The sequence below is a fragment of the Chelmon rostratus genome, chromosome 7, assembly GCF_017976325.1.
Source record: "Chelmon rostratus isolate fCheRos1 chromosome 7, fCheRos1.pri, whole genome shotgun sequence".
Classification (NCBI taxonomy): Eukaryota; Metazoa; Chordata; class Actinopteri; order Chaetodontiformes; family Chaetodontidae; genus Chelmon; species Chelmon rostratus.
Genome location: NC_055664.1, coordinates 17014132 through 17041566, shown reverse-complemented (window position 1 = coordinate 17041566; position 27435 = coordinate 17014132). Strand labels below are relative to the sequence as shown.

Genomic DNA, 27435 nt, shown 5'->3' with positions numbered 1-27435 from the left:
AGAATGCTAATTCATTGTTACGAACTCTCATTCTTTACATCGTCTGACGGTAATGATTGGGTGGTGATGGAATGGCTAAAACATGCATTTTATCATTATTGGGATGTCGATGCGTCCACTATTTCGACCACCTGCTGTGCTTATATTGTGAGAATGTTTATGCGCGTGAGAGACCAAGAGACCAGAAAGAAGTGATTATGAATAGCAAGACTTCTTAAAAAGGTGGGAAGAGAAGAGCTGTACGAGAAGAGGAGTATCAGAGCCATCAGCTTAGGTGTTGCCGTAAACATGTCAGATCATTTGAGTCATGCTGGCTTGATTGCAGGGCAGGCTGCTTGTTTGTGTGCTATTCGGCAGAAGGAACCAAACAAGTCCCTGAGACTAGTTTAACCTGCCCTTGAACCACAGCTCAAGGTATTACACATGAGCACGCTGTCAAAACCTTAAGCAAACTCTCTTTCATAATACTTATATATCACAGCGACTCCCATTCACAATATTTCAGATTTTGCTTCACTTCACTTCATTAACTATGTAAATATGTTCTCTTTCTGACCCTCGTCTCTCAGTGTTTGGCCATAGTGGATCAGATTCTAGGAAATTGTGCAACTCTGAGAGTTTCCACGTGCAGCTTTTAGACCACAGAGCGGAGCTCACAACGAGGGCCTTGCCTTTTCCTCTCTTCCTTTCCCTGCTCCCTCCAGAGGTCAGAGTTCACAGGAGACATGGGTGGGTGGTGTCGGCCCTCTCCTTAGGGGATCCGGGGGTCCTCAGGGGTCTCGTGAGGTTGGGCAGCAGCTCCAAAGGGGAAGACGGGAAGCGGCGATGGCAGAGAGAGGGAAGGAACAGCTCGCTGTTGTTCTGCTTTGTTTATTTTTTCACATGTCAGTGCTAAAGAGGGAGACGCAGGATGTGGATGGTTAGTGCTCTTTCGTCAAGAAGTGTGCGCCTGTATATCCATAAGCTAGTGTCTCCATTTGGCACAACACATGGTTGACAAACTTGCATTTATTTTGCGATCTGGCAGTATTTTGTATTTTTCTTCTCCGGAGATTTCTTGTTTCTGCCACACCGTAGTCAAGAAGAAGATAAGTTGCGATGTGGCTTTCACTGTGCCGCTTTTCGAGCGAGAGGTTGTTTTAGTGCAGGCTGGCTCGTTGACTTGTTCTGAGGGTCTATAATGTTCAACATCAAGTGTAAAACACTTGTGCAAAGGTTGTGAGAGCTGTGCGAGCGTGTTGGGCGGTGCTCCCGGGGCTCCCTGATGATGTACCATGGTAAACAGCCCCCACTGCTTGCACAGCTGGGGCACACTCTGCAGTGCATGTAGAGAGGGATGGGGAGGAGGCTGACGCAGACAGGGGCAGAAGAAGGGGAGAGAGACCGGACTGATAGAACAGAGGAATGCTGCGAGGGCCTTCAGGGCAGGATGCAAACTGCAAAAAAGGACAAGCGAGTGCAGAGGAAACAAGAGCAGAAAACTGATTAGAAATGACAAATCCCCAGCTCTTGCAACCAAACAGTGCTAGCTGCCGTATCCTGAGGCTGGGAAAATGCAACAGTAACAGCTCCAATCCAGTCTCCTGTATGTGTTCTGCGCACATGTGTGTGACTGTGTTTGTGTATGTGGCCTCCCTAAATTCAGCAGACAGAGACAGGAAATTTTGCCCCTCCCCTCCTGCGTCCTCTCTTCATCCTTTGCCCTGTGCTCGCTGCCGGGCGCTGATTGGCTGGGGGGAAAGCAAGGGATGAGGTTTTGTCTTCTAATCTGCCAGCAGATCGCCACTGATGGGCCTCTGTAGAATGGCTTTAGTAAATTACTGTTCCAGGGAAGGGCAAATCCCTTCGATCAGATAGCAGCTCTCTCTTCATCTCTCCCTCCATTCCAAGTCCTGCACTCTCTTTCTCTGCACTGTATCAGTCAGGCTTTGACTGTATCTCTTTATCACTACCTTGCGCTCTTCTCCTCCTCTCTGTAGCTGTTGGTCTCTTCTCCTCTGTCTCTTTCTTTTCCTTCTTTCTTTGTCATTTACATACCACACGTTGTGCACCTACCTGCATGTCTGCCGTAGACCAGTTTCTCTCTGCCCAGAGGCCTTGCACCTGGAGTGAATGAGATGAGTTGGTGTCAGACAGAGACGCTCTGTGGATTTTGCTGTGAGGCTACTCATCGACATATGCACATGACAGTCTGTGTGCAAACAGTCTCCTCTATCCCCTGGTGTGTTTGTGCATGTTAACAAGATGGAACAGTTTTTGGGGCGGCCATCTTGCCTTGCCCGGTCTGAAACCACACAGGAGATAATGATGCACATCCTGCCGTGGCACCTGGAACATAGTGTTTGTGGATTAGGGGGTTGTTTCTTTTTCGTTTTAGTTTTAGTTTTGCATACCTGTATAACAAAAGATGGAACTCAACCAAGGCAGGAATAGAAAAGATTAGGGACCGAGATACCTTACTGAAAAACAAGGGAGTCTATTTATCAACCTGTAACTGGCTGCGTTTCCATCGAATTGTCGAGCGAGTTCTTCCTCTGTCAGAGCGGAAGCAGCTGATCAATCATGTGAGTTAAAGGTTCGTTAAGTCAGAACTTATTTGGAAGAGTTGTTTCCATCTCCCGTTTACGTACATTAAATGTCCGGTGTGAAAAGATTTCATGGCGCTCTGTGAAGCCGGTGTTTGGTTTGTCTGTTCTGGGCTACTGTAGAAACATGGCTGTGCAACATGGCAGACTCTCTGGAGCTCTTTGTATCCTTCTGTAGATATAAAGAGCTCATTCTAAGGTATTAAAAATAGGATTCTTATTTTCAGCTGATTATACACCAATCCATTTGTGCCAATAGATGCCCCTGCACTGTGGACCTTTAACTAATTAAAAAAAACAACAATTGAGCATTACAGCTTTTTTTTGTGTGAAATAGAGTTTTTTTTTTCAAATTTTGAAGTTTCCATCAACCTTTTCTCTTGCGATGCTTCGAAATGTGCATAAAAATACATCGACCGCCGAACTTCCAGTGACCTCCTGTGTTTCTGTTGCAGCTTCCTCCAATGCCTCCACAGTCAGTCACGTTAAACCAAATTGTTGCTCTGAGCTGACATATGGCAGCCAGGCACGTCTAATGCCACACAAGGCTACTGTGATGATGCCCTAGGTCGGTAACTAACAGGTGGTGTATAGGAAGAGGTGGAGAGGCCACACACACACACATACACACACACACACATTTTATTGACAGTGTTTTATTGCTGTGCTGTTGTGATGAGTCGTCTCACCGAACAAGATTTACAATAACCCAACCCAGTGGAAGTATCTGTTGATTGAGGTTGTTGTTGTTGTTGTAACAGTTTTATAATCGGTCCGTTCACATGCTCAGTCATATCCCAGTTTTGAGTCACATGCTGGTTTTGATCATATCTGAGATAAGACATTTACGAGGAACATGATATACGTCATCTGAGGTGGTGCTGTTTGGCTCTTACTCTTTGATTTATTTATTTTCTTTTGTTTTTTCTACACCGACTGATTTCTCTTCAGCAGTTGAGGACAAACTTTGGTTTCTGGACGTCTGGATGCTGCTGCTGCATCACCAGTTAAATGGAAGATGAGAGTAACGATACAATCTGCCTTTCATATTACTTCATTTCAGTGCATAAACCATCATCACAACTAAAAACTAAGATTTTTTTTTTTGTTTTACTGAGTCACAGTCACTCTCAGAGTACTGCAGCTGGCATGTCCATGGATTTATCTAGGTTACACCAACCATGATATGATGTTTCATGCACCCAACACATAACCAGAATACTCCCAAAACCTGATCAGGTAGTGCAGTGCTAGTGTGCATGTTAACCCACTCAATACTCTTTAGGGAACATTGCTCCTCTTTGGATGAAACAGCTGTTCAACAAACCGCCTTTAATTCCCAGTTGTTACCTGGACCACACTGGTCTTGGTCCGTTTGGAAATGCCTGGTCGGTGATTTATTGTTGCACTCTCTGGTAGTGAGCAGGTTGTAGAGCCTAATTCTGGCTGGTGTACCAATACTGCTTCAGGTCCTGACGGGAGGACTTGTGTTTGGTGAGCCCCACCCTCCTTTATCGGCTCTCTCCCCCTGCAGTCTGAAAGGAAGCATCTGCCTGCTCCTCTGCCTCCCCGCTGCTCGCCACACATGCTCTCTCCCTCTCCCTCTCCCCAGCCCACGCTGCTATCGCCGCGGCTGCTAGCTATCCAGCCCGTGCCGATGTCAGAGCCTCTAATCTCTCTAGCATAAAGGCCATGCAAAGGGAATTTATGTTAGCCTGCCACAGGAAGAAAAGGAGAAGCGGGGAATCGTTTGAGCAGGTTGACAGATAAGGCTCTTGTGCTTTCTGTGTGGTGCTTTTTAAGCCATGTTAAGCTGCTTAATTAGACATAATCTACAGACCCCAGACTGAGGCGGAACTAATGAAGTTAAAAGACTCAAATCCCATCCTACCATCACACTCTCCTCTCCTCCACACCATCACTCGCGCCTCTCGGTTTCATCGCTACGCTCCCCTCTCTGCTGCCAACCATCACACTCTGCTCCTCGCAGAACACTCTGCCCTCTGTTGCTCCTTCTCATCCCGCTCTCTCCTTTTAACACCGTTAATGTCTTCCACCAACCCCAGATTTTATGTCCGAGCTACTTTACAGCCTTGAAACCAAACAGCCATAATCATATTATCATCTGCTAATAATTTCTACAACTCTGATAAGACTGCGATTGTTTCTTTAGAGCAGTGAAATGCTCCTGCTTAGCCCCAGCATATCCTCAGAACAAGTGAAAGTGTGTCATGCTGAACCCCAGAATGAGTAACTGTAAATGTAGTTTACTCCGTCTGGCTCTAATCTTTGTGCTGATGAGCATTTAGGGGCATATTGTCTGAGTCGAGGAAAGCCTTAACTGGGATAGATGAGAAGATTGATAGCACTCTTGCATCTGTCTGTTAAATATGAAGTTACAGCCTTTTAGCTTAGTATAGCACAAAGACTCTGGCTCTGTCTAAAATTAAGAAAAAATAGAAGTATACAGGTGGTCAAGCTGGGACTCTTGCTTGTCTGGAAGCAGTGACTTCCTGGAGTCTCCGCTGGTTGCCTGGCGACCTCAAAAATGACGGCTATAACAGGAAGATTACAGGAAGTCTCCGTACCGAGCTGGGGAGAATCCCGCACATAACTCCCTGTGAAAACCACCACAAGTCTTTTCAGAATGGGTATCTAACTCAAACACAAAATGTCAAACATATTTCTTCATTGCTTTATGCTCTGCACAAATAATGATGCATATGCATGAGTGTAGTAGTACAGTACTCACTCAGCAGCATGCAGTACATGCAAGACTAGTGTCAAATGCCACGTTAAAGGCCTCTTGCCTCGTCCATGTTTGGCATCCAGCTTGACAGAGGAGGAACCCTGCACGTCTGAGATTACAGTTTACAGAGCAAACCGCGTAAAACAAAAACAATATAATGGGGGGTTTTCTGAGGTGAGGCACTAATGGTGGTCGTAATTCAAAAGGCTGAAGCCAGACTGAGGACCTGGGGAAAAGTGTTGTATCAGCTAACTTGGCAGAGTCTCCTGTCTTTAAGCACATTTCCATTTTGCAGCAGTTCTGCATCCACACTCTTCCCTGCCCTTGTTCTTAAGCCTTCCCCTCTTCCTCATGGGTAAGAGGAGGATGTGTTTCTCTTCCCTAAGCCCACCATGGGACAAATCAGTGGCCATGGCCATGTGTATGAATATTTTATCTTAAGGTGGTGAGATTCACCCCTTTTTTTTGCCCACTCACAATACGCTTTGTTCATGCACCAGCCCTTCATGTGACCCCCCTGTTGTTGCTCTGCTGTGTTTACATACCTCTCCTATCTCTGCATCTTGCAGGACCAGCTTCTTTGTCATGTTTTAAGTTTTCCCTGAAGCCGAGCAGCTCTTCTCTTTCCTTCACAGAGGAGCGGCTGGCACGCTAGCTTGTAAACGCTCATCGTCTGTCCAGGAGGAGATTGCAGCTGACCATTGTTTGGTTTCATCATCGTCATGAATGCGTTGCCTCACTGGTGATGGCCTGTCAGAGAATTTTCTTCACCCCATTATCTCTGTGCCTCTCCTTCATGCCCTCCTTTAGCCCTCCTCCCTTGCCTTGCCTTTACCTGTAGTCGTTACGGTCTTTTGTACTGTCAGACTCATTCTCGTCACAATGTGCTTGCGCATATTTGCATTCATTAGAATGAGGCAAATGTAAACACCAACTGAACCTTTTCAATTATTACCTTTAGCGCTTATCAGCTGCACAAACTTAACAGGTAATATTCTCCTGCGCATATTTATTCTCCTCAGCCTTCTCAAGTTCTACATTTGCTTTCTCCCTGCTGCCTCTCCTCCTTATGTGAGAAACCTCTCCCCTCCAGTGCAGCCCGGTATCATGGTGGTGTCGAGTGGATGTGAGGGCTGCTGAATTCTGGTCTTGCTTGATTAGCCAGTGTGTGATGCTGTAGGCAGCTTTGTTTTGTTGCTGAATGGGCTGTTCCACTGAGAGCACAGGAGACGGCGAGGAGCAGATGAGGAAGGAGGGCATGGAGAGGAGAAGGGTGGAGTGGAAAAAGGAAAAGCAGGAGAATGCTGGGGAAAAAAAGATAAAAGCTGAGGTGGAAGTATATGAAAGAGACAGGAGCGGTGGGGAGTAGATAAATGAGACAGGAGAAGAGGCTGGAGCAGAAGGGGAAAGCAGAAATGAGGAGAGGAGAGAGGACGGTGATGCAGAGGAGAAAAGAAGAAAGGAGTGACCTCTCTTCCTGTGGAGAGGGAAGATAACTGTGAGTGTTTAGAAATGCTGAGGTGGACAAAAGCCATATCTTCCACCAACACAGCACCTGCTGGTCTGCCTGCCCCCTCCCATTCATTGACCGACTTTCTATTGTGGGTGTTTGCACGCTTATGTGTGTCTTTCCTGCCTGCGCGAGTGTGTTCGTGTATCTGTGCATACACATTATTATGCATACAGTTAGTATGCCATTTTTTGTCTCAGCCTTTAAGATAGCGGCCCGAGATTTTGTGCTCGAAACATGTTAATACTCACGACACGACAAATCCCCGAATCCCTGCACTGCACCACTTTAATACATGCATGCTTTAATAGCTTTTCTTGTAAAATGTGGAAGGAGGTCTGTGCAGTAGCTTCCACCTCAGTGTGTGCACATACACACACTATCAGAATTGTACACCAAATGTTCTGTAAACCTGTGGCACCGGGCGCACAAATCTTTTCGAAGTCAAACTGAATGACCTGACCGTCACACCTCACACAGGCTCACTTGGTGGGCGTGACTGCTGAAGAGGCAGAATAACAAACAGCGGCGGCCGAATTGTAAGGCTAAAAGATCTGAGAAAGATGTCTAATTGTAATATTTCAGACCAATGTTTTGATTTAAATTGCAGCCATTGCCTATGAATCAAACTTCAGGCCCCTCTGCAGTACGGTTAGCAGCTCTGCACCGTAGCTGCTTTAGCTAACGCTAGCGTCACGGACTGACAGGACAAGCTACTTCACAGCTTTAAACTGTGGACATTTTGGTAAGCACACAAAATCTTGATACTTTTTAGGTGAACAGCTTAAAAAGATGTGATGTTGCTTAAGGTTTTAAGCGGCAGGTTTTAACAACTCTCTTTACATGCTAGCAGGCAGCAAGCAGGTATCTTGGTAGCTACCTGCTAGCTAGCTGTCTAAAGTTGACATGAGGAATTTACTAATATCGAGCCATTCTTGGTCTTTTCTGAATGGCAAAAAAAGCCCAGTATACATTGATATTCTCCGACAACACAAAAAGTGTGAATGGCACCATACGTCTTGCTGTTTTGACACAGTTATCGATAATTAGCTACAGGTGAGGGAACTTGCTGATGCCAGTTGCCTTTATAGCAGGTGAAATAGCTGCCTTAAACTTTCACTTGCAACAGCTTTTTAAGTCAGTTAATCATGCAAAATTCAAATGAGCTCATCTCATGCTGCATGAATGGCATTCTTTAAATTTGTGATTTCAATATAAAATCATTCAACTCGACCATACTGTCCCTATAGGAGCCTGGATGAAAGGTGGCAGGCCTCAGGGCAGCTCCTCAGACACTCCTCAGCACCCTTGGTGTTGCCTTAAACAGAGACTTTGTGTCTATCTGGGCGTAGACAGATGGAGGATAATGAGAGAGAGCCCCGAAAATTTGGGGTTATTTTTTTCATTTTAGCATGAAAAAGAATGATTTTTGTGCTGTCCGGGCGTTTCCTCCAGAGATGTTTTAGTGTGTGAGTGTGTGTGTAGAGTGTGTGTGTAACTCTGCGCGCCCGTGCCATTGTGTATGTTGTTTTCTGATAGCAGACTGCGTTTTAGATGGAATAAAGCCCACTGTGAGTGTTGACAGTATTGGCTTGTTAGCACTGATGGGATGGATGAATGCTGAGTGCTGTGTGCTTGAATGGGAAGGCGGATCTGCGGTGTTTTCTTGTACCGCATGTGTCTGAATTCTGAAAATCTCTCTTGATAAATTCAAGGTTGTACACTGAAATGAAAATATGACAACTATAAACCCCCCTGAGCTCCTTCTTCACCATCTCTGAGCCCTACTTCCTCTTTCATTGCCTTTCTCTTTGCACTTTCTCTTATTCCTCTGTCCAATAACTGATTCCTCTTTTCCATCTCTTCTTATTTTCACTCTTCCGAGAAACCCTCTTGCTTCCTTTATTGGTATCTCTCTCTATATGTTTCCACTCCTCCCTTTTTAACAAATGGTCTGTTTGATAGACGATTGGAAGAACACACACTTGCACACATTCATTCACACACGAGCTGAAGACTGAAATAAAGAAGCCCCTTATCTCCCCTACCAGAGACACTTGGTTCATGTGCTTGCATGCAGATGAATAATATATGTGGATACAAGCGCGTACACACACACACAAGTAACGATTGGTGGTGATGCTGACATGGGCCGTTGTATGCTGTGTGTTTGTGCTCTCTGTAACACAATTGTGTGTGTGTGTGTGCGTGCGTGCGTGTGTGCACTCTGCTGACTGCTGTCACTGTGGAGGGATGTAGAGTCTCCAGGGGCATGGTGATAAATGGGAGTGTTGTCACTAGTCAGGTCCAGCTGCCTTTGTGCTGTCTTTATGCTGCATGTTCTCCTATTATACCACGAGCGCTGCGTGTTCGGTGCGTCTGCACAGAGAGCGAGCGAGCGTGGGTGGGTATTGTGTTAATGTGCCTTGAATGAAACGATTCTCATGTGAGAGGGTGTTCAGATGTTCACGCGCCACATGTGCGCGAACAAGGTGTTAACACGCGGGACATTTCAGGGATGTTTATAATCCGTGTGCACATGTGGGCATGCACACTTCCCGTGCATCAGAAAAAATAGCTGCGCTGTCTTCATTTGCATGTGTAATTATGTGTGTGTGTGTGTGTGTGTCTTTGGCTTCCAGCCGGTGAGAGAGGGTGTCTCTTGTGCCAGCGTGTAGATACGTCGATGTGTGAGCAGTGGGCTCTGAGAAAATGCTGTCAAAGCAGGAGCAGAATAATTTTCCTCTTGACACATTCATGATACGGTGACGTGTGTGCATAAATTTGCCTTCCAGTAGACTGGCTGTATGGTTTACAGATAGTGTGCGATATCAGAAAACCCATAGCTGAGCGTGGGGGTCTTTTTTTCCAACTGGTCTATACATGTATACTGGTCCCACTGGGATCTCTTTTAGAAGACAAGGGGAGTGTGTGCACTACATGCACACACCACATTAAGCACACTTGTGGAGAGCTGAGAATTGACGCCTCTGTGCTTTATGCAGATGAATGAGGTTGTGATTTGAAACAGGGGATGTAGAAGCAGGTTGTTATGGGATTGGAAGTTAATGTGGATTGCCATGTGGGACTCCACAACGCTGCACTTACGATGGCAAGTGTGACTGTTTGATAACTCTCAGAAAGAAACTGCCTATATGTGATGTCTGAACTTGCTTATGTTTTGTCCAAATGTGTTGGATTCCTAAAACTGAGAAGAAGGAAAAAGAAAAAGTTCTTCATCCAGTGTTTGTTTGTCAGCCTTTTTTTTGTTTTGGTGTGTGTGTGTGTGTGTGTGTGTGTGTGTCCAACTGTTCAAGCTCCAAAAGCCTGTTGGGTTGGGGTTGACTGATCACAGTTTTTGCCAGTCAGATCTGGGACAGCACCATCTTGGCTGGTTATGTTTTCTCTGTTGCAGCAGCAAGGTGAGACAGAGCTGTTGAATTCTGCATCTGAGGAAGTAAATACAGTTACAGAGCTGACAACATTGCCTATGGAAGCTCACAGCCTTATTGGAAACTGTGTTGCGGTAATGTGCTCTGGTTTGTAGGAGAGCCAATGAGAGTATAGCGTGATTGTGCATAAATGGTTGTGTTTATGGTCGGGGAGGCATCGCTTATTTGCAAGTAGGGATGATAAACTTTTGACAACAACAGTCTCACCACTTATACTGGGCATTTTGCAGGAAAATATATTCGTCAGTGACACTCAGTGTCTGCGGAGTGCTTCCTTTAACGGCGGCCGAGCTTTTGGGCACTGTTACAGAAAAATTAGCAAAATAGGTTTTATTTCTCTAACAAAAAAGCAAAGTTACGCAAGTAATGTAACTGCTCCGTGTCTGAAAATGTGTAATGGCAGTAACACCGACAGGCTTACAGGCGAGTCCAGTTCAATGAAACTCTCTGTCAGTGTGGAGTCCTGCAGAGGTAGGCTTACTAATGTTGTCAAGATACCAGAAATTTAAACTTCGATACAATACTAGCACAGGAAAATGACACGAGATACTTCCAAGACACCAGAATAGGATGTTGTTGTTTTTTAATTAGCAACCTGCACACAATGCTGGCACAGAAAAAGACAGTCAGAACACATACCAGCACAGTAAGCCACAGGTAGAGCACCAGTTGATTGGTTTCATCTGTGCAGCTTTGGGTTAAAAATCTGATTGTAGATTTGTTTTTTTGTTTTTTTTTTATAGCTTCTGTACTTTCAATACTATTGAATGCATAATTAATAGAGATTGCATCATTTTAAACATGTGGTATCAAAATGGTTTTGAAGTACTGATACTTTTAACAATCTTAAGCTTACTAAGCCTGGCAGCCTCTTTCTGTCTTGTTGTGACAGAGATGTAAGTGAGCAGTGTAAACTTTCAAAGTGCAGGACTTTTGTGAAACCAAGGATGGAAAGCCTCATAACTGTGGCAAACTGGAAACAACCACCTCTTTGATGTTGTGTGCTATGATGCAGACTTTTCTGCTCCTTGATCATGAGGCACATGAGGTATAGAAAGTCATGTCAGTCCAAACTATCTGTGGTAGTCCTTTGTTCTGTATGTCTATATCATATTGTTAACTGCAGCTATGCCTTGATGTTGCAATGCATCACTGCACTCCCACAGCACCAAATCCCAAGATTTTGCGTGCTAACCATGTTCCAGGTTCTTCAGCATCCAGCTATTGTCTTTTTATTTGAATATGCGGGTGTCGTTGCAGCAGGTGGAGGATAGCCTGACACACGTGGAACTGGTTAATTTGCATGTTGTACGCCGAGTTTGTCTTTGCTTTGAATGTAGCCTGTTTGAATGCTAAACACCTGCCTGACACATTAGAGTGCAGGATACTTGTCATTTTACTGCATTCACTCTGCGCCTTGTTAATTTTCAAGGATGATACTCTGGTGGAGGACAGAGGTTAGACTAAACTGACTCAAGGCACCTTTCATTTTGCAACGCATTTTTGCAACAAAGGTGATAATAACGAGCAGCGAGGCTTTATGTTATTGTTGGACACACAGTCACACAGACATGCTCTCACCTCCCTGTGCTTCTTCAGGGATCTAAATGGGAATCTGACTGGAGGTAAACATGTCATTGTGTAGAGCAGCACAGCAAACAGACAGCCTGACAGGCCAGTTAATGGGGAGATGAAGGGATAGGGTTTAATAGTCAGCGGAGAAAGAATAGTAGATTTATTTTAAGCAGGGCAATATTTACCAGCCCGGACAATGTCAGATTGTGTTTAAATTGGCCTTGCAGTTCGTGCCGTGTCATTTGTCTTTAAATTCGTCTTACTTAAGTCTGCTCATTCATTATCATATTCCCCTGATTGTGCCAAGAGTGTGATTTAACTCCTATCATAAGTTGTTTCTACTGAGGCAATAGCCTCACTTGAAAAGCTAAACATCAGAGTGGATTGTGGGCCGGGAGCCAGGCGCATCCTGCTGCTGCCACCATGCGCCACAGCCGCTGAAGGATCTTGAGGTTATTGGATGCGAGGAGCTAATATGTAGGTACATCATTTTAAATCAGTGCTGTTTGTGAAATGAAAAGTTGGAGAAGTGTCTCTGGCTGCTGTTGTAAATGAATCCTTTCTTTGTAATAAAGTTGGGAGTAGCTGTAGTAACAGGTTTCAGTGTGTCACTCAGCTTGCCACTTTCCCTTTCTTTCACCTCCAAGGGCCTTTTAAAGCGCTCTCTTCCTCTCTCCCCTTTCTACTGCCATGGCAGCAAGTCTCCAGAGTGCAGTAGGAACAAGGCTTTATCTGGCTTAATTTGTTTATTCCTTTCTTTCCGGCCTTTTTTCTCCTCCCCTCCCTAGTAGGTTTTATCAAGTTTGGATGTTTGGTCGCGCCAACCTAACCCCCTCCCCCTCCCCCAAATTGGCTTTATGAATGAGCCCCCCTCAAGGTCATTTAGTGACTGGGCACCAGCAGCACACACATACTTCCTTTATCTCATCATCAGAAAAACAAAGCAAAAACAAAACTGAAACTTGTTGACCGGCTTGCACCTCCCCCTCCTCACCCCCCCTCTCTCTCCACTCAAATCCCCATGGAGACAGCAGAGAAAGAAAACGAAGCAAAGTGAGCCAGAGAGATTGCAGGAGAAAGAGGGAGATAAAGACAAAGGAAGAACCTCAGGTCCCCTGATGTGTGTTGAGTGGACGCTGGCAAAATAATCCCTCTTTAGCTTCACACGACAATCACAGTAATGACCTTAGCCTGCGCTCGTCGATAGGCAGACTTGCGTCTTCGTCGGGGGGGGCAGGTGAGGTTTGTGACATGGTGTGTGTTTGTGAGAGTGGCCCCCTCCTTTGTCTGAGATCAAGGATTAAGAAGGCTTAAAGATGGTGCGTCTAGCCGGGTGTGTACGTTTGTGTGTCTCTGTGAGGATAGCGTTATCTAAGGTGACGTCAGCAGAGGTTGGTGCTGCATTTGAAAGTCTCTGAAGTACAGAGGCTGCAGTAGTATCGGCTCCGTGCTGTGAATGGGATGTTTGAGGAGCAGAAAGGTATTCTTTGGTTTCATTTCTGCAAGTCATGATCGTCTCGTGACATCATTTTTGTCCCACTTCGTTTTAACCCCCTATTTAGCATTTATGAGCAATATATAATACCTAATAAATTGTTTATAGCACACTATAATGTAGTTTCAGTGTTTCCCACAGAATTAGTTTCTATTAGTGGTAACTGACTGGGGGCGTGTGCATGCAGAAGGAGGCACACCCATGCTTTCTTAAATTAATCATTAAATCATTCCACAAATAAGGTGCTCCACTGTAAATATTTGAATTCATCATCCCTTACTGGTGTATAAACAGTTGGTGAATGATTGATAACACAGCACCACTCATCTGTCACCCTATGTCATGATTTAATAATGATTATGCTCGTGAACCAGTTTTTACAGTGTGGTAAAAATACCTTTTATTGTTTATGCACATATCAAATCATTCACAGGCACCTTGAGGATAGTAAACCCGCAAATCTGAAAAAGTTCAAATTAAATCAAACATGAGCGTGAAGAAGTATTCATAGACATGTACTTCATGAATAAATTTAATAATAATAAATACTCAATATAACACTTAAGTTTATCATGTAAATATAATAGATATGGTGATGACAAATGTTATATTACATTACAAAACAAAATTATTACAATTGTAGTATATCATGTTGTCCTTCAGCATCTGTTTGTGCATCACCTGCTTCACAGGAGGAATAGTTGACAAACACATCAGTAAACACTTTGAAATGGCCCTTCATCTGCTAACACCTACATTATAATAAGTCCTAAACCCTTTAATAATTGTATACATGTTTTTATATTACCAGAAAATTCATGTCTTAGCTTAATGCATCTATCTATGTCTTCATTTTGAAAAAAAAAAAGACAAGGGGTATCAGAGTAAGCAGCTGCATGAAGGACTGCATGCTTTTCCTCCTGAGGCAGGGCTCCCTGTTTTGTCTTCCTTGGGCCTGTGATGTCAGAGAGAATTTGGAGCCGTATCAGCTAACCCGATTGGCCGGTGGGCTCATACGAGAACCTGGGATGTGAGGTAGTGAGGAGCAACAGAGCCAATCGGAGGGGAAAGGAGGGATCGGTGGAGAGAGGAAGGGAATGGTGGAAAGGAGCCTTGGCATAATTGCTAAGCGAAGGAATTTAATAGTGTGTGAGTGTGTTCATGGGGTGGAGGTAGGGGGTTAACATTTGGATTAGAGCCAGGAGAACTGCTTTAAAATCCAACCTGGTTCGCTTCCTGTTTCAGCAGAGAGAATAGACTAATTCTCACCCCCTGCCTTTTCCTGAGACGTTTTCTTCCTCCGGGCTTGGAGAGGGAACAGGCCAGGCACGGCATGGAAACTAGTTTGAAGAAGAATAAATAATATAGTGCACTACATGTAACTTTTAGAAATGAGGAGGAGGAGGAGGTCAACAGAGGTCAAGATTGATTTTTTTTTTCTGTATGGCTGTGTCTGTGGTGTGCCATTATATTTATTTCATTTCAACAATTGTACAGTATTGCAGAGTGTAGCTTCGGACTTCTCCACTCTGCAGCCTCCCAGTCTCTAATCTGCTCCGCAGCCTGTCTGAACAGATCCGGAGTTCTACTCCGGATTACTGTTGTGACCGCTGGTGGCCTCCAGCTGCCACTCTCAACATGGGCTGAGTTTTATGGGAACAGACAGACCCTCTCTAGCCCAGGAAGAAATAACTGTTGACGTAAGGCAGGGCTGACTGACCGCAGAGTATGCACATGTGACTGTCAGCTAGTTATTCAGTCAATAGTTTGATATTTTGGGAAATACTCTCATTTGTTTTCTTGAGAGTTGGCGCCAATGTTAGCTGTTAGCTGAAATTAGCATAAAGCCTGGTGCAATGCAAAGTAGTAAAATATGGCACCATAGGTGAGCTGCTTCCCCCTGCTTCCAGTCTTTCAGGCTAAGCTAAGCTAACTGCCCGCATTGGCTCAAGATCCATAATTAGCATACAGGCGCGAGAGTAAAATATGTATATTATGAATGAGTTTCTGCATTGATAAGCAGTTAAGAGACCTAAATACTTAAAGAAAATGAGATTTTTTTTTTGACAGTAGAAAAAAGCATCTGTAACTGATGTCTTTTCTGCTTCCTCTCTTTCTTGTTTTCCTCAATATTAAATATCTTCCTCTTCAAGCTCAATCCCCCCTCTTGGCAATATCATGCACTAAAACCTATTGTGTTAACATAAACCCACTGGGTGTGTGATAACTGCTGTGTGTTATTGCAGTACGTCGTGATGTTTCTTCTCACTTCTATTTCCCAGACCACCAAAAGTAGAAGCGTGAGAAATATGAGAGCATTCACAGTACCCTAGTTACCACAGTATGACCATGCATGCACGGGAATATTAAATAAAACAGAGATTAAAGGAGCCATTTTGTGATTGTACATGCACAAGGACAACAATTACAAAACATCCTGCACCCAGCAAAGTGTTTATCTCACTGTGGTGAAAGCTGACTCTTACCCTGAAAGGCTGCATTCCTCTGACTGCGATGTAGACAGGACCAACCGGGCAGTGGACACCGCTAAGTGAGCCTCGGCAGACAGGGCTCGGCCTTGGGCTCTAATGCTGCTGTAGCTGCAGGCGGATCAGCGCAGAGCGGCAAAGTTTTGAGCTGTAATGGCGCTCCAGTAGCTGTCTGGAGACTGATTTAAAATGGATGACCAAGCATAACCCCTGTAACCTCTGGACAAGCTGCCCCAGAGCCTGTCAGCTTCCTCCACTCAGACTGCAGACGGAGCTCAGGGGTGACACTCCCACATACACTGCTTTAAGAGTGCTAAAAGGTGATGTGTTTACATACGCGCACTCTGCTCGAGCTTACAAGCTACATTAGACTGCTGGAGATATGTGGCATCGAAGCCTCGTCGCTACTTTTCCTATCTCGTCCATTCATCTGTGCACCTGAATCTGGTTCAGTCACAGCAGAGACAAAGCAGAGGCTATTTTAGTTAGCTTAGTTAGCTATTAAAGCATGACATGGTTTATTTGTTTGGCTCTCTATTGCCCATGCATGAATTGCACTGTGGCGGAGCTCACGGGAGGGCAGAAAGAGAGTGAAGCTCTTGGAAAAAATGAAAGCGATAGAGGAAGAGGGGAAGGGAGGGGAGGAACATTTAAGGGGGAAAAGGCCTCTGTAGCCATCTGCTTTTGTGCCAACAGTTGGTTACTGTGGCAACCAGTAAAAAGTCATTATCTTTAATTTACACTGTGGCAGGTTCAGGTGTTTTCAATTGTATCATTAGCTTTTTTCTCTCTGCAGTGACTCACCCATCTTTGGCAGTCGTCCTCGCTTCATTCTGGGGCTATTCATTCTTTTTTTCCCCCCTGTGTCATCCTTTCTTGCAGTGAGCTGTGTACCTTTCTTTTAGCTGCCTCACTGGGTGATTCAGGGTGTGTGTGTGTGTGTGTGTGTGTGTGTGTGTGGGTGTGGGTGTGTATCTCCAACACTTGTCCCCACTTTGCAAGGTTTTCCTGTTCCTAGGGCATGCAGCGCGGTGCCGCTGTGCTTTTAGATGGCGAGGAGCGGTATTGACGGATGGCACAATGACAGATGGAGCAAAAAGTGATGAGAGAACAATTCAAACGCGAAAATGACAGGAGCATAAAACTCGAATGGTTGCGGAGACAACTGCAGGGCAAAGAAGTGGAGAAAGTGGTTGTCTATCAGTCTTAACAGGGACTTACATCTTTCATGCTGAGGCTTGTGAGGGCGGCAGCAGCAAGAAGAACAGATGAGCGATCATAAAGTAGCCCTGTCTGTGTACCATTAGCCAACCGCAAGTGCTAAGCACTTACCAGAAGCTGCTTGTGTTAACCTCCTCCTCCTCTGCTCCCCCAGCGCTCACACTCTCTTTCTCCCTTTCCTACCTTGCTTTGCTGGAAACTCTTCTTGTTCTGTCTTAGTGTTATTCATTGCTTTCACATATGAGTTCAGACACCCTAACTCTAACCCTCCTCCTCCGAACACATCCAACAAACTTTAGTACGTTTCTTTGGCTCTTTTCATTATCATAAATTTCATTTATTGATTGAAAATAATTTCTTTTTCTTTGGGCCGCTCAAAATGAAAAACACAATTTTGCCCCACTGCCTACAAACAATACAAGCCTTTCAAAAACCACTTGTAGTTTTCAAATCCATTTTATTGTGACGAGCAGTTTCTCACAGCCATCGCTCACTCAGTCGATTAGTTTGGGAGTACAAAAACTGTCCAATTTGATGAAAAGGTCGTTACAGAAACAAAGCCAATAATGGGATGTTCTGTCTACAACTATTGTATGAGTCTGTGTTTTGCCTTGAGCCTGTCAAAACCAGTTGGCGGTGCAGTGTCCAGGCCGTTCTCTTTATTACTGCTGGCTGCTTTATTAGCCTTCGACAGAGCAGGGACGGATTGAGGGGATTGACTGGAGATGCGAGTGGAAGTGGCACCTATTGACTAGTTTGTCTAGTGCTACTGGCAGGGTGCGATGATGCTGTAAGGATACTGCTGCTCAGGCCAGCCCATTAGCACCTAGGCTCCACACATGAGAACATGGCAAGAACAGACTGCGTATGACGTGCCATTCACGGCTTCATGGTGATGTGCCGTAGCTGCCGGCGTATACTGACAATTTATTCTCAGTGTACACTTTCCAGCGTTTGGATTATATTTCCTTCCATTTCCCTCTTGGCTCATCCTTGGTCTTTCATGTCTGTCATTTTCAGATTTAATTGGTCTCACAATTCAGAACCACCTGAACAATTGCCTTGGCTGAGAAGAGGAAAAAAAAGCAGTTTCTAAAGAACACAGTTAATTTAAATGTTTGCTATTTAAGCAGGGAACAGGTGAGTTAGAGGGCATCTGTATAAGTGAGATGACAATGCGCAGTTTCTACATTGGAGCATATGGTGGAGGTGTTGGGTGGCTGTTTGCGTGCGTGTGATGACCATCTGTCACCTAGTAACAGTTTCGGGGCTCTCTGGATGATATAAGATCTCCCTGTAGAGATCTTAAGACCTGATTATATACAAAGCCTGCAGGTTTTGAGTCCATATGGGAAGACGTTTGCAACATTATCCTTGTATTTTGGGTGCTGATCAGAAGGTGAATCATTGTGGAATAAATAGTCAGATGTAGCTTAAATGCAGCAATGATTTGCTGATTCCTGTGTATTTAGAGTAATGTATGTGGGCTGATGAGTTTCAGCAGGTGCTGCAGTTTATTCATGGCACTGTATTTGATATTTGACAATGAATTGTGTGTATTTATGGAGTAAAGTGAGGGAGTGTAGGTTAAAAAGTCAAATAAAATGAAGTATTGCCGCATATATTTTGGTAACTGTCCTTTTAAGTCAGATCTCCCGCCCAGCAACCTTCCATCGTCTTAAACAGGAGGCAGTGGAACACGCAGGTGAGCACAGCCCATCTGCTGCACGATGGAAACTTTCTGTCATAAGGAAAAACAATGGAAGCTGTGTGGCTGCAATCAACTAATTGCTGCAATCAAGATTCGTGCCGCGAGTTTAGTCTGGCCGTCACAATCGTCGCAGCAGTAGATAAAGTGATAAAAATAAAACCCTGGTGGCAGCAGCATCGCTCTGCGAGTGTGCACAGCTTTCCCGTCTTGGTCACCATCTGGAAAACACACCCAGCACATCTATTAGGCACCCACTCTAGCTAAGGATGAGCGCTCCACTGAAAATGGGTTAATAATGACAATTAAATTGAAGGTAATGTCAGCAGTTGATCTGTCGCTCACAGATCATAGTATTTTATGTGGATGGCTTTTCTCTGCCCGGAAGTGGAATTATGTGTGCCACTGAGTCGAGTTATTGAAAATCTAAGATGTGCTGAGTTGTTTTATTATTTTATTATTTGTTTTATTAAGGTATTCTCTTAATGCCTCTCCACCCAGAGGTCATAGTCTAGGTTCATCTATAGTTATTTAGGAAATAAAGAGGAGTCCAGGTCCATTCATGAACTGCTCAGCTGTATAATCCCTTCAGCAGTATGAGAACGAAACTCCTTTTCTGGTTTATGGGCTCTTTTATTGAGGAAATCTATTATGCACAGTCTGATTTTATTTGTAAACAGAGAGGATGTGCTGGAAGCAATTTTCAGGTTACACTAATGCACCGAGACATGAACGTGTACGTCGACACAGACAAATGTAGAATTCTTGCTTTGTCTGAAAAAACTGACGTAGGTATGAAGGTATTCCTCAAACGGTAGAGAGGCCTCAGTATTAAAAAATCAAGGGCGTGCTCAGTTTAGAAATGAGACAAATACGCACACACACACACAGCAATGCTGTCAAACCAATTACACTAGCAGTTAGAATTGGAGGCTCATTCGGGTGGAAGATTAGCAGCTGGGTTTGAAGACCCACCACCCAGTCCCCCTCCTGCAACAAGAGAACAAAATGCTGTCATATTTAACCACAAAACTGGTATGTGTTTGTGTGTAAAATATGCAAGCGCTCCCCTGTCTCCTGTTGAATGCATTGGACGTATTTGCGTACGGTCTATATCTGTCTGTGTTGCAGCTGTTTGTTTGCGCTGCTGCATCGAGTTTGGCCGGGAGGACTGGACAGCCGTATTGGATGTCTGAATGTGTGTATACAGTCGTGCTGATGCTGACAAGCCTTCTAGCAGGGGAGCGGGGATCAGATGTATGCTAATATCACCAGCAGACAGTCTGCTAGTCTGACAGGGGCTGGGCTGCGAGGTTAGGTACTACTGCAGGAGGAGACGGAGCTGAGGGAGAGAGCTGGAGCACAGCGGAGACATGCTAAGACGGAGGAATATAGGAACAGGAAATATAGGGAGAATTAGACAAGGGCCAGGGGGTATTGAGAGAAACGAGGAGGAAGGCAGTTCATGCCTGGCAGAGGGAATTAAGTGGGAGGGAGAGCAGAGGCCCACAGATGAGCTTTTGTGCCAAACGAAAACGCAGGCTTGTCTGTCTTTCCAGCCGTGCGTGTAAAGCAACAGTTGTTGTTGTTGTTTAAGTTAAGTAATCCTGATGAACAGGGAATTTCTGGGGGCAAATGTTTCCATGTACCAAAGTGCACAGCTTTCGGTGTTTCGTCTCCCAAATTTCAAATCCTCACGCAGCATTTTGAAGCATCTTATTGTTATTGTCATTATTGAGTGTTCTGTGTGTTATTTAATTGCTAGGTTTGTAAGATGTAAAAAAAAAAAGAAAAAAAAGGACAAACAAACAGAAGTGAATAATCAAAAAAGTTCCGCCAGCCCACGAAGACTAGCAACAGTCCACAACCCAAAGATATTCAGCTTGCAATTCTGTGATACAGAGGAAGGCAAAGGCTCACGTTTGACAAGCAGAAACATTCAGCACTGTTTCTTGTCAAATTAATTAAATGATCGACCGCTTAATTTTCTCAATCGACTAAACAGTTCCATCGACTGGAATCTAGCTTTGTCAGCTTTGCTAGAAATCCATCATTATCTCAGGTGAGAGTGAACAAGTGGAATGAAGTTTAATGACTGCAATCAAAGATAGCGTCACAGCGAACGCGTGTGAAGGTCAGAGAACCTGGTGTTGCAGTTAGTTAAGTTGTGGCTGCAGAAACACTGCACATTCTCTCTTTCACTGTCAGCTCGGAGAGAAACGACCTTATCAGCGAAGAAGGCACCGCGCTGCGAGTGCTTGTGCACGTATGTGTGCGTGTTTGTAAGGGCGGATTTAATGTGGTGGTATTTCAAATTTATAGCTGTCATTGCCCATGTTTCCAGCGCATTATATTTAGCCGTGCTATCAGTGAGGCCTTCTGGCGCAGTTGAAGAGGTTAAACCACAGTGACACACTCCTTCTCTGCCCTCCTCGCTCTCTCCTTCCACTCTCTAAACAGGCTGTCCACTCTTTCAAGATCCTTTCTTTATCTGACTTAAACCTTGCTCTTTCCTCTGTCTCTTGTCCTTGAACTGTTCAGTTGTAGTCTTGAATTTCAGATTAGGCAGTGAATATGGTCTTCTCTGCCCTCTTCCTTCTGTCTTATTCCTGCATTCTCAATTGTTGAGTGTTTGTTTACAGTCTTTGTCCATCTTATCCTTTTATTTTCTGCTCTTATCCTGCATCCTTCCTCCCTCTGTCTGTCTGTCCACCTCTCTCCTCAGGGGGTCTATCTGTAACTGGCCCTCTATCTCTGCAGTGCCAGGCGGAGAAGTGGAAGTGAACTTACAGCTGAGAGCCCGGCTAGTTGCACTTAAGGTTACTAAAGACCGTAATACACAGATAACCTGGGATTTAAGAGACGGGTGTGGAATAAATAACATATCGTATCATTTACTTCATGCTCATATGTGCGTTTGTATGCCTGTGTGCGCACGTGTCAGTATGCAAATGTGCAGTGCGATGGAGCAGCACAGGGATTTGGTATCTGTGTCTCTGGTCTTTTTCTCATGTGGTTATATCACCATGCCATCGGATCATGCTAATGCACAGGCAGCACCGCTTGTGATCCCGCAAATGGAAAAATGCAAATAGCCGTAGCTAATCCACAGTGTCCGTAATCCCAGTCACAGCTGACCAGCTCTCCTGGATCAGGACCTGGATTTGTGATGGGCTGTTTGGGTGCTGCACTTATATCTCCTTGTGTTTGTGCGCAGATGTGCGTTTTGTAGGACGTAGGTCGATTGATTCAGGCTGCGCTGAGCTTTCGGGGTTAGTCTGTTTTCGTCTTATAGCGATAATTTATTGCAGTTTGATTTGCTCGTGTGGTTTGGTTGCTGGTGTTTTGTGCGCATGGCCCCCACGTGCAATGCATTAGCAATGGTGCGATTGCGAGTGTTTATGTTTTCTGCTGGTGTGTGCACACATCCACATTTCCTCACTCTCTTCATCTACTGTATTTCCCGTTTGGTGAGTGATAGATGGATGTGTCACATTTGTGGGGAGAGACAAATGACTTCTGTTTAAGTGGATGCACTGAATACACTGCACCACAGAGCACTTCATGTAAAGTGTGTTAAATGTGGCGTGCAGAGGCGGATTATTATATATTTATATATATTCTTAGAGTAACTGTTTAACACTTATGTCTGTGTGTGCACCAGTGATTATGTGTGATATATTTGCATTATGTTGTTTGGGCCTTGTCTCCATCAGCATTCATGTCATATTTATCACCCCCGCCTTTATCCTGCACATTCATCTGTGTTTGTGCCCTTGTGTTGTTATAGAGCACAGCCTGAGCAGGAAGTAGTACCAGTGTAAGGACTGCCCCCAACCCCCCCACTGCCCCATCCCCTGCCACAACCCTAGTTTCTTTCTAATGGACAACAAGTCTCCAGAGAGAGAGAGAGGGAGGGGGCATGGGTGGAGGAAGAGTGTAGGAGAGAGTATTGGAAACGGAGAAGAGTTAGAATGGAAATTGTTTGACAGATGGAGCTGGGAAATCTATATGATAAGGATAATGTGAGAGTATGAGAGATAGAAAAATAATAAGGGAGAGGAGAGTGAAAGTACAACTGGTTGCAGACTTGCATCATGCAGAAGGAGTTAAAAGCAAAAGAAAACATTTTTTTGGAGTGAAGCAAACGCAGGGCCAGCCAGGCTTGTATCCCAGAGTATAAGGGAGAGGAGTTTTTCCCTGCTGCCTCTCTGTCATCATCATCACCACCATCACACTGCTTCATGACTATTTCATGACCTTTGTTTCTGTCAACTCCCAGCCTTCCTGAGTGTATAATACTGTACAACCGGAGGGCTTGCTGGGAAACCACGCAAGTGGGCCTCCCGTTTATCCTCATTTTGTGGTTTTTAATATTAACTGTATTGCATTCAGAAAGAAGGATCTGATTGAAACGTGTTGCTGCATCAAATCCAGAATAAGCACATAAATACATAAATCAATGAAGTTGATGAGTTAAAACATAAAATATATCGTCTTTGTACTGTTTTCAATTGAGTTTATGCCAAAAAAGATTAGCAAATGCTCACATTCTGTTTTATTTGTTTTACGCACAGTCCCAACTTTTTTAAAATCGATGTTGTGCTTCTCTTGATTTGGGTTTTCTTCAGATCCCGTTATCTCACTCATTCCATGTTCACTCTGCTTTTAGGCGAACATGTCTTGTCAGCGCGATAAGGTGCATCAAAACAGGCCTGACTGACAATTACTTCCAACTCCTGGGTGATGCTCGTTCGTTCTTTGCTCTGTAATGAAAGGAATGCAGCCACCCCGTGAAGGCTGCGTGGTCTTTCCTCATGGGCAATGAGCATAGCCTCTTCCCTGCTGCCCTTTGTAGCACGTGTTATGATGAACTTCACGCCTTGCCGCCCTAGCATTAGCTTCGGGCTGCACTCCAATACCCTACAGATGCATCCTATCTTGCCCGGCTTCTATTTTCCTTGAGACAGCCAGTGACCTAGAAAGGTGCTGGCGCAGTCGAGGCGAGATTGCTGTTTTATGTGTGTTTTGACTGTGAGATTAGATAGATTGGTCAGTGCTCGCAAGAGAAAGGAAGGAGAAAATGCAACAAGGAAATTGAGACGTGGCGTTTGGGTATGTCCTGCTTGTAATGCTGTTCGCGATTAGGCAGGGGGAGAGTGATGTGACGGGTCAAACCCTGACCCTTAACTCATCCAGGCCTCACCACGCCCTGGCCCCTCTTCCCTGAGGGGATTCCAATGTGCGGCTCACATGACCCAGGCCACTGACCTCTCTCCCCCTCCCCTCACTGCCATTCTTCTCTATACCCCCATCCTCTCCATGTGCACTAACTTCTCACCCTCTGTCTCCTCCCCCAGTGGCTTCCACTCCTTCCTGCAACTCTTCCTCCTCCTCCTACTCTCTCTCTCCCTCTCCTTTTCTGCTTACCCTCATGTTTTGGGGTCAGAGGCAGATGCAACACAGGCCCTAACCTATCTCTGCCTCAGCCATAGGCCTTGTGAAAGTGGTATGTGGCTGGACATGCGCATCAGACACCAGGCCTCAGGGTGAACTGGGAGACTGACTGACTGGCTGCCTGACTACTCGACAACTAGACTGCAGCACTAAGGCTAGTTGAGCTCAGGCAGTGGTGTCTTTATAGGTCTGCGGAAAGAGGAAATGTATTCCCTAAATGACTGGAACCATTGTGTATGAAATGCTGCACTTAGACTGCTGCTAGACAGGCTGTTGAAACAAGTTGAATTGTGCAGTTGTAATGTCATATATATTCTATGCTTCTGTCAGTTTGGGTATGGCAGTCAGTCTCATGAGGCATTTTATTTTCTTCCATTATGAGCTCCTGCTAAATCTTCACATCGTCACATCACTTAAGACTGAATTCTGAGCAGTGTGCCCGCTTCTCGCATTGACATGTCAATCTGGCAGACCAGAAAAAAGAGAAAAAAATTGGCATTAGGTCTCCTTTGTTTGCCATTCCTTTTGAGATTATTGCAAAAAGGCCTTAGTTCTTTCTCTCTCACACACACACACACCTAACCTGCACTCTACTGCAGTGAGTCTGTTCGCTGACTGTCACAAAATGTGTATGAACTTGCAGATTCACACACGCCGTGCACACATTGGAGCATTCTCAGAAAAAAATAGGTGGGGTCAGTGAAGCAGATGTTTGCAAATGCATCTGAGAGAGTGTTGAGCCTGAATAGCCTCGGGATCCATAGAGACTTTATTTAATCCAGACACTCTCACAACTGGTCGCAAACATGACCTATTTCACACACAACGCGATGACCACCAGGATGCTACACAGGATTTTTGCATTTTTATGTCTAAGCTCATATAGGTCATTTGTGCTAATGTGGGTCTATACCAGGGCTGTCATACTTATCTGTATGTAACACCCTCTGTCAGCTCAGTAGGCAGCTACTTCAAGTATGTCACAACAGTTTACTCTGTGCAGAGATGCAGCTCACAGCAACCTTTGCAATAGAAGAGCTCACAAATCCACCTTAAATCCCTTTTGGTTGACCTCCAAAAGGAAATATGCTATTTAAAGTACATTGAGCTGCTACTGGCCTGCATAATTGTAATAGCACTAAATTTTAATGATAGCAATTAATTAATGAATTGGCTCCACTATACATTTTTATTGAATGGATTTCACATGCCACCTTACATTTTTATGTCTGTGAACGTGGTCAGTGGGTATACAGGAGGGGATCATGTAGATACAATACATAAAAAATAATGATTAGTTGGCTGGATACATGTTCGGTGTAGCTAGTGGACCATACCGAGGTGCAGCAGGTCGCGTTTTTTTGTGGCGGACTGTAGTTGAGGCTGTCTGCTCTGTAATTTGAACATGATTAGGTCAGGACACAGTTGCACCTTTAACCTGCTGACTCGAGCTCTGTGGATACCACAGATGCACTTCTTCTCATCTAGTCAAGGCTGTATGGACTGCACTGTTTTCCAACTGAATGTGTTCAGTGATCACAAGCTTGAGACGGATGCGGGTGTACACAAAAGAAATCTCATATAAACACACACGCACGCACACAACAAGCACACATGCATGCAGTAAACACACTTATGAGAGAGTTTCGGAAAGAGAGGACCATGAATTAACCATAACTCCCAGGGCATATACCTATATGGGTGTATCGACCTGCAGGTCTGGCTGAGCACAACACACACACCACCTTATTATTACATGGACTGAGTCTATCTCTGCCTGCCTTGATACATTTTTCATGCATGTTTCTTCTACAAATATCAAAACACAAGACATTCTTTTTGATATTGATTCCTTTTTCTGCTGGCACTTGGTTGTACACCTGCTGAAGCACTGGGGAGGTCTTGCCTCTGTAATGTTAATTCACTGCCTGATTGGAATTTGCTTTAGTGAAACTCGGGGTTTCAAGGCTTTGCTGTCTTTGTTGGCTTTGAACTTCGATTAGTAGCACTCAGCTTTTTAAATAAACTCCGAAATATACAGTATGCAGTAGTCAATACATGGCAGGTTTGAGGGTGCTTTTTATCTACACTGTGTTCCCCTGTAGTGAGTTTCTTACTCCTCCTACCGTTTCCTTTTCATTGTCTACCCCTCTGGTGTAGCAGCGTAGGACTTTGAAGTTCATCTTTGCGCATCCCCAGCTCTCCGATGTCTGACAAACTCAATTCAGCAGCAATGAAGGCTTTGTCTCCTTTTGTGCTCTCTGTCAAAAGAGCTGTTCGTGATTAATAGTGGTTTTAATGTCTGTTTTACTACATTAATGCCTCAGTTATGACATGGAGGGCGTGGTCATACCGCTAGTCTGTGTGCTGGCTGTCTTGGAAGGTTTTTGTTCCTTACAAATTGTCCTGTCAAATAGGGCTGTTCCATTAAAAGCATCCCTGATCCCTCCTCTCATTATTTTTATGTCTGATCTACTGATGGAATAAATTATGCCGAGACTGGCCAGTCAACCAAGCCTCTGTGCATGTTCGTAAGTGTATGTGCTATTTCTAGACAGCACCACGCCAATTTGTTGCATCCACTGTAGATAAATATGTTGAGACATTAGTGATGGTACATCGGCCAACTCTGATCTGTTTGCAGAGTACTGTTTGGTGAGAAACATAGGAAAACATGTTTTTGATGGAGACGAGTCAGCCAACAGGCAGTGCAGCCTTTTAAAATGCAGATGGCTTTCCCTAGTTGGCCAATTAGTAACTTTAGCTCTGGAACACTTATCTGCTTTCATCTTCTTGTGTGTGTGTGTCTTTCATTCGGGCTGCATGGAGCTTACTGGGCCAATTTTCACAACTATATGGTAGTGCCTGTGGTTGTGTGCACATTCATGTGTCTGTTTTCTGCAATGGTATACCCCACATAACTTTATTTTACTGTTGATGGCAGTGAGACAAGCAACCAAACTGTTAGATGTCAGATGATAAGCCAAAGCACGTATCGAGTTCCTGCAAACACATGCATGAAATGTGGAAGGCACTACTGTTAGCAGCAAAGTCCTGGCAATGTAAAACTTAAATGTGTTAAATTGGAAAAATTGCCTTTTACCGAGCTACAGCTGGGTTAAGTAACGTGCAGCTTTCCAGCAGCTTTGCCACTGACCTCAATCTTTTCAGGAAACATTCAGTGGAGAAATAGG

General features: G+C 44.6%; 1 protein-coding gene across 1 annotated transcript in view; it reads left to right on the top strand.

The window, feature by feature from the left end:
* Positions 1 to 27435, top strand: part of arhgap35a (Rho GTPase activating protein 35a) — a 61386-nt gene that overhangs the window by 10160 nt on the left and 23791 nt on the right. The window lies entirely within an intron of this gene.